The sequence below is a fragment of the Pararge aegeria genome, chromosome 10, assembly GCF_905163445.1.
Source record: "Pararge aegeria chromosome 10, ilParAegt1.1, whole genome shotgun sequence".
In the NCBI taxonomy this organism is placed as follows: domain Eukaryota; kingdom Metazoa; phylum Arthropoda; class Insecta; order Lepidoptera; family Nymphalidae; genus Pararge; species Pararge aegeria.
The window spans coordinates 17,725,539-17,732,285 of record NC_053189.1 but is presented as its reverse complement, the minus strand read 5'-3'; positions in this window follow the sequence as shown (position 1 = coordinate 17,732,285).

The window sequence follows — 6,747 nt, the reverse complement described above, 5'->3', positions numbered from 1 at the left end:
TTTATCAGTAGGGTAGTAACCCTACTAAGAGTGGATTGAAGCTATTTAGGGTGAGGGGGGATACAAGGACGGGGCGAGCACAAAAGATCCTGGAGGGTCGAAGTGTATCAAATTCAAATTCAAATTAAAATTCATTTATTTCAAGTAGGCCTACTTTATAAGCACTTTTGAAACGTCAAGTATGTATGTTTGTGTGACTCTACCACCGGTTCGGAAAGCAGATTCTACCGAGAAGAGCCGGCAAGAAACTCAGTAGTTGCTCTTTTCCGCTGAAGCGGGCCTCATTACAAGATAGATAGATAGAACCCTACTGATAAAGAGTGGCTCAGAGTAGCTTAGAAGCTGATTAGGAATATTGGTTTAATATAGCTGGGGAACGGTACAGGTTAGCCCATTACCATCGTAGACTGTATCATTAATACTATCTGGTGGGATTGGTGGTGGGATGCCCTCGCGCTTGGGCATAAACAAGTCCGTTAATTCAGCTCTTGGAATGTTAGAGTTACCTTCTCTAGCGTTACTTGAGTAATTCTCCCCTGGCCGCGGGGGTGGGTATCTTATATCTCAGTAAGCCGGGATATGTTGAAGGCCAAGTTCATGGAAGGACCCAGTGCTGTGGGGAATATCACAGGCCTAGGGTTACAGGCGAAGACCTCGACGGTGGAAACAGCGGAAGAGGCGAGCCCTGTCACAAGGGCGTAGTTATTGTGGCTGGGGCTAGGTAGCAGCGGTCAGCGGCGGCAGTATTGGTTTGAGGACACAACTATAGTAGTTTATAGGGATTAAGTTAAAAATTCGTGAGCGCAGCCAGGGTATTTATTTTTTATTTAAATGTAATTTTTTACCTTTCGCGCGTATGTGATAGTGTTGCGTGTAGGACTGTTATGCGCGCCACGAAAGAATTATCTCATCTTGCTCGGACATTTTCTATAGCGTTAACATAATTTTCTTATGGTACGCATGCTAGTCTGACAGATTCCACGACCTCTAGGATCGATCTTTTCATTTTCCATTCTAAAATTGCTGACTATGATAGAAGTAAACACACATGCTCACAAGTGAAATATGCAGTATTCTTTATCAAAAAAAAAACATGCGGGCAACTGGTAATAAATCTATAATTAAAATAAATCTATCAATATTCAATTTATTTTAATTTATCATTACTTAGTAATAAAAATATCAAAGAGATCAAAATGAGTATAATTACTTATCGCCTAAGAGAAAGCACATAGGCGCCATGTTTAGATCAAGTGAAGTGAAATACAGATTATTTAGTTATTGAAGGTATAATTACTGTCTACGTGATCGGTTAGAATCAGCATATTTAATGCTTGCCTGACGGATTTATCTAAGTAAAGAATGAACAGTACTTCGAAGCTATTTGAGATAACTTAGTTCGAGAATCTCTCCGAATGTGGAAATTGCAGATCGTAGTCCACCACGCTCGTCACGCGCGGATTGTCACACCTTTGAGAACATTATGGAGACCTCTCCGGCCCACAGGTTTCCTCGTGATGTTTTCCTTCACTGTTAAAGCAAGTTATATTTCAATTCCTTAAAAGGCTACTAAAACAAAGCGTTAGTTTCACCTCTTGCTTTATCATCATCATTTAAACTGATGGACGTCCACTGCTAGACATATGTTCCAAACGCCACGATCCTGGGCCGCTTCTCTCCAGTGACTGCTCGCGACGTTGGGGATCGACCAATCCTGCGTTTGCCGTTGCGGGTCATCATTCTAGCACCTTGGGACCAAGTCAAAGTCAAAAATATCTTTATTCAAGTAGGGTAGGTGGCACTTTTGATGCGTAGGTACATGAGAATTACACGGTAGTGAGATGATGGCGATAACAACATTCGTAAACTTAAAACGAAAGCTACGAGCCCAAAGTCCATCGGTTCTCCAAGCTATGTGCCCCGCCCATGGCCACTTCAGTTTCGCAACTCGTTGAGCCATGTCGTTAAATCTAGTTCTTCTACGGATCTACTCATTTCTGATTTGATCATAACACTTTCCATAGCCCGCTGAGTGACTCGACAAATTACCCGAAGAATGCAACGAGCTTTACATCTAGGGGAAATTTTGTTAATTAAGGAAATATAGACGTAAAATAATCAGATTTAATAAGAAGGATCAAGAAATGATGAGATACATGATGCCCGCTGACAGACGGACGGATGGAAAGACATACAGCGGAGGTTTGTACGATATAGTTTACGAATATGGTTATCGCCATCATCTGACTACCGTGTACACATTTCTCATGTAATATACGCATCATAAGTGCCATCTACGGGTCTACTTGAATAAAGATATTTTTGACTTTCTACGTCATGGATTAATACGGTATCGGTTGCTGTTGTCCTAAAATAACTTATACACTTATGACTAAATTCGTTACTCTATCTTGATCTTATTTAAATATATTTTATTGTTTAGGTTTTATTTTAGATAAACTTCTTAATTATTATTTATATTTACTAAAAATATTGATTTCTTTTTAATACTAATATTGAATAGCGCCATGAATCGTAATTTATATTATTATGAAATGGAAATATCCCATGTTATGGAAAATTACAATGATTTATTTGAAAAATTAAAAGAATTGTTTATAAATAATACATGATTCTAATAATTGTTATAGTCTCATAAAAATCGTAAGGTAAATTCTTATGACATGTTTAGCTTTAAAAATTATGAGTTCTTGCAAGATCTTCTATCCCCCGATTATATCCCCTGACAAGGAATATAATTAACATGTCCACGTGCTAAGGCCCGGGAACATGGAATTGGAGAAGTTTACCCCTAAATTTTAAAAAGATATAGAATATAGCTTTCCTTAGAAACCAGTTTCCGAACAGCTATCAACTTCAAAGATGATTTTCAAATTCTACTGATAGTTCCAGAGGTAAGCTTGTTAAAACAAACAAAAAATAAACACTTCAGCTAAGGTTAAATAGTTATAGATATATAAGTTTCTGTCGCAAATAGCAAAGTTTAATAAATAAATAAATATACTACTACGACAATAGTTTGTTGTTATTAGCTGAGTTTCTTGCCGGCTTCTTCTCGGTACAATCTGCCTTCCGAACAGGTGGTAGAATCACTACAAACAGACAAACTTGACGTTTCAAAAGTGCTTATATTAGGCCTACTTGAAATAAATGAATTTTGATTTTTGAATACACTAATCGCCATTTAGTCCCAAAGTAAGCGTAGCTTGTGTTATGGGTATTAAGATGGTTGATGAATATTTTTTTAGAATAATATACATAAATTCTTATTATATACAAATAAACACCCAGAGACTGAAAAACATTCAAGTTCATTACACAAATATTTTCCAGTTGCGGGAATCGAACCCACAGCCTTGACTCAGAAAGCAGGGTCGCTGCCCACTGCGTCATTCGGCCGTCTAAATGTAGCCTAGCAACCAGAAATTCCCCAGTCAGGTTTTTGTTTAGCCATTCTCTCAATTCAGGGATATCTTTCTTCTAGGTTATCTATAAGTAACGGCAAAAAACTTTTGATCTCATGCGTGCAATGCTTTCCGGAGCAAATATAGTGAAACGGACATCTTTCACATAAAAATTGGCACTTTTAAGAAAAGTTTTTAAATTCGTTGCCTTCTGTCTGTATTTGCTCCAGTTAACATCCGTAAGGCTAGACCGATTTTAAAGGGGATTTCAAAGGCAGAAATACTTTTTTTAATTTTTATTTAGTTTTACTTCTATTTCTGCTAATACTTCTTCAAAAAACTCAAAGGGTGAAACAGGGGTTGTTTAGAGGAGTAATTAAAAGCCCCATTGCTTTTGAACTCAGATCATTAATATCTGCTCGGTAAAAACCTTGTTTTAAAACAACTTCAAGTGTTTAGAATTAGAATAGGAGATAAAAGATTTCGTTTCGTATCACAGCTATCGACGTAAATCAAACTAATCATAAAAATCAAATCTAAGTCAGCGTTTGTAAGGAACCACTTGAAACAACCGGGTTTGCGCTTAACTAGTTTTATTATTAGAAGCAGTAGATTTATCAGGGCGAGTGGAAGGGACATTAGCTCCCAGCCCAAGAATAGAATAGAATACCTACAAGTCAAGCTCTTTGCCATTAAAGGTGTTTGACTCTGGGTTACTTTTAGAACAGTTTTATTATGCTTACGTTTACATACAATCTATTAGGTTCACGTCAAAATGTGGTCTATTAATTGGTTTTTCGGCCTCGCAATCGGTGTGGTCGAGTCCAATCCCCGGTACGAAACTTTTTTATCCTCTAACCTTTCAGAGTTTTGCGCGTTTTTAATTAAATCTAAACCATTCTTGGACAGGTAATTAAAAACAGTTTGTAAAAAAAAAACTGATATTTTTAAACGAATTAATAATTTTCTCCATCATTTATTAGTCGGTGCCATGTAAAATGTAAAATTACTAAGTATATACTTTGTATAAGGTTAACTTATTTATATTAAATAACAAGAAAAGTACCAAGTAATTTTTCAAAGAAACCAAATAACATGATTTTGGCGTCCTCCATGCCGCGCTGGCGAAATGCGGATTGGTCGACTTCACACGCCTTTGAGAACATTACCAAAAGCAAGTGAAAAGTTAGAGGCCATTGCCAGAACCCGGGGATGATGATGAAAATAAAACTTAAGAGAGAGAAGAATAAGAATATGCTTAGTAATCTAAATTATCAAGATAATTTGAATAAATATACATGGTAGAGACACATTGATATTGTAAACTTCTATATATGTATCCTCCCTGTTTTTTCTCTAATCCCCAGGTCACGGGATATATTAGTTTGGGTTTGGGTAGTCCAGGGTAATGTAAGAAACAAATATTATTAAAAAAAAAATTGTGCGTCTTGGAACTCCCGACAGAAGTGACTACATAAAGTAATCTTGGTAATTATTTAATATTAAAAAAATATATTAACATGATAATTTAAGGAAAGGTTATTTGTTACTAAAATCTTTTATTTATCAATAAAATCGCTATGGGTTAGAGTGAGAGAAAGAGAATCCAGACAGACTGGCACGGTAACGCGTTACGTAACGAAGCGGTTCACCCTCCCAAAAGAAGAATTATCACTTCAACATATATATATTAACGTAATTATATGTGTGATTCGTTTTCAAAATAGCACGTATCTTGTCACCCATCGTCCACAGCGTCCACCCACGACTAAAGACAAAAGATTTGTCTTCGATTCAATAGTCTCTGACAAGACTATGATGCAGATGTCTGCATAACTTCTATGGTTACGATAGTAACATATTATATCAATGCTTCTTTGCGTTAACCAAAGTCCTTAAGTAGTGACTACATTACTCTAGTAGCATTCACAATGTCAATGGTAATAAACTTCCTGTTATTAATAATTTGACGACCGCCCTGGCGCAACGGTGAACGCTGTAAATTTAAACTAGAGGCCCGGGTTCATTTGCCGGCACAGGGAATTGGGAATTTATAATTTCTTAATTTTCTCTGGTCTGGTCCAGTGGGAGGCTTCGGCCGTGGCTAGTTACCACCCTACCGACAAAAATGTGCCGCTTTAGTGTTCCGGTGCGATGTCGTAGAAGCCGATTAGGGTTATATATCTGTGAAATGACAAGAAAATGGGTAGACATAAGTTTTGGAAATCGTATCACACATAATTACGTCTGTCTGGCTTCTCTTTCTCTCAATGCTAGCCACGGCCAAAGCCTGCAACCAGACCAAACCAAAGAAAATTCTGAAATTAGAAATTACCAAATTGCCGGCCGGGAATCGAACCCGGGAACTCCTACTTAAATTCACAGCGCCCACCGTTGCGCCAGGATCATCAAAATAAAATTGTTAAATTGATAAATATTGATATTATTAGAAAAATGCAACTGCTGAGTTTCTTACCAGCTTCATTTCTATAGAATCTGACTTCAGACCCATATTGCACGCCTCATAAGCGAAGCGTTGAGGTTGTGCTCTACTCTCGACATTTCAAAAAAAGCAGTTTTCTCGAAACTGAAATTGATTTTTTGTTATTTATATTGCACTTACAGGTTAATTTGAGTACACTAATATCAAGTCAAATAATTTGTCAGGCACATAAAATACATTTCAATAACAATTTTTTTGTTTAACATAGTAAATAATAACATTAAACATAATCTTTTCTGGACGTCCGTGTATGGACGGGTGTATGTGGCATCAAAATTGGTCGAAAAAATGATCGTATCGGAATAATTTTTTTTTAATTATCTAAAGTAACACACGACATAATTTCATAGTTAATATGAGCGTTCAATTCACTGTCGTTAAATTTCCATGTAATTATTCTAGCTAATATTAATTGTAACTTTCAATGTGCAATCATTATGACATTCCCGTGTCTTGTTTACAAAAAATGAATAATAATTAAAATGAAAAAAAAAAATTGTAATGAGCATTGAAAGTTTCAGTTAAAAAAAAATCAATTTTATTGTGGAAATAATGAGATTATGAGGCGTGCACTTTTGGATTTTCCAAATTTTTTTAAAATATTTAAGAGAAATTAATTTCGAATTTTGGATTTACGTTTGATATTTTCAAAACGATTTCTAACTAGTTTTGATCGTTCTACTTTTATATACCAAAAAAAGTCTAAACCTTTGTATTCAACAGGAAAAGTTATATAGCCTAGATGTTTGCTAAGAAAACTTATGCGTAGCTTCTAGCAAGCCAAGTAAGTGCATTACATACAACCTACGCTGTGTACAA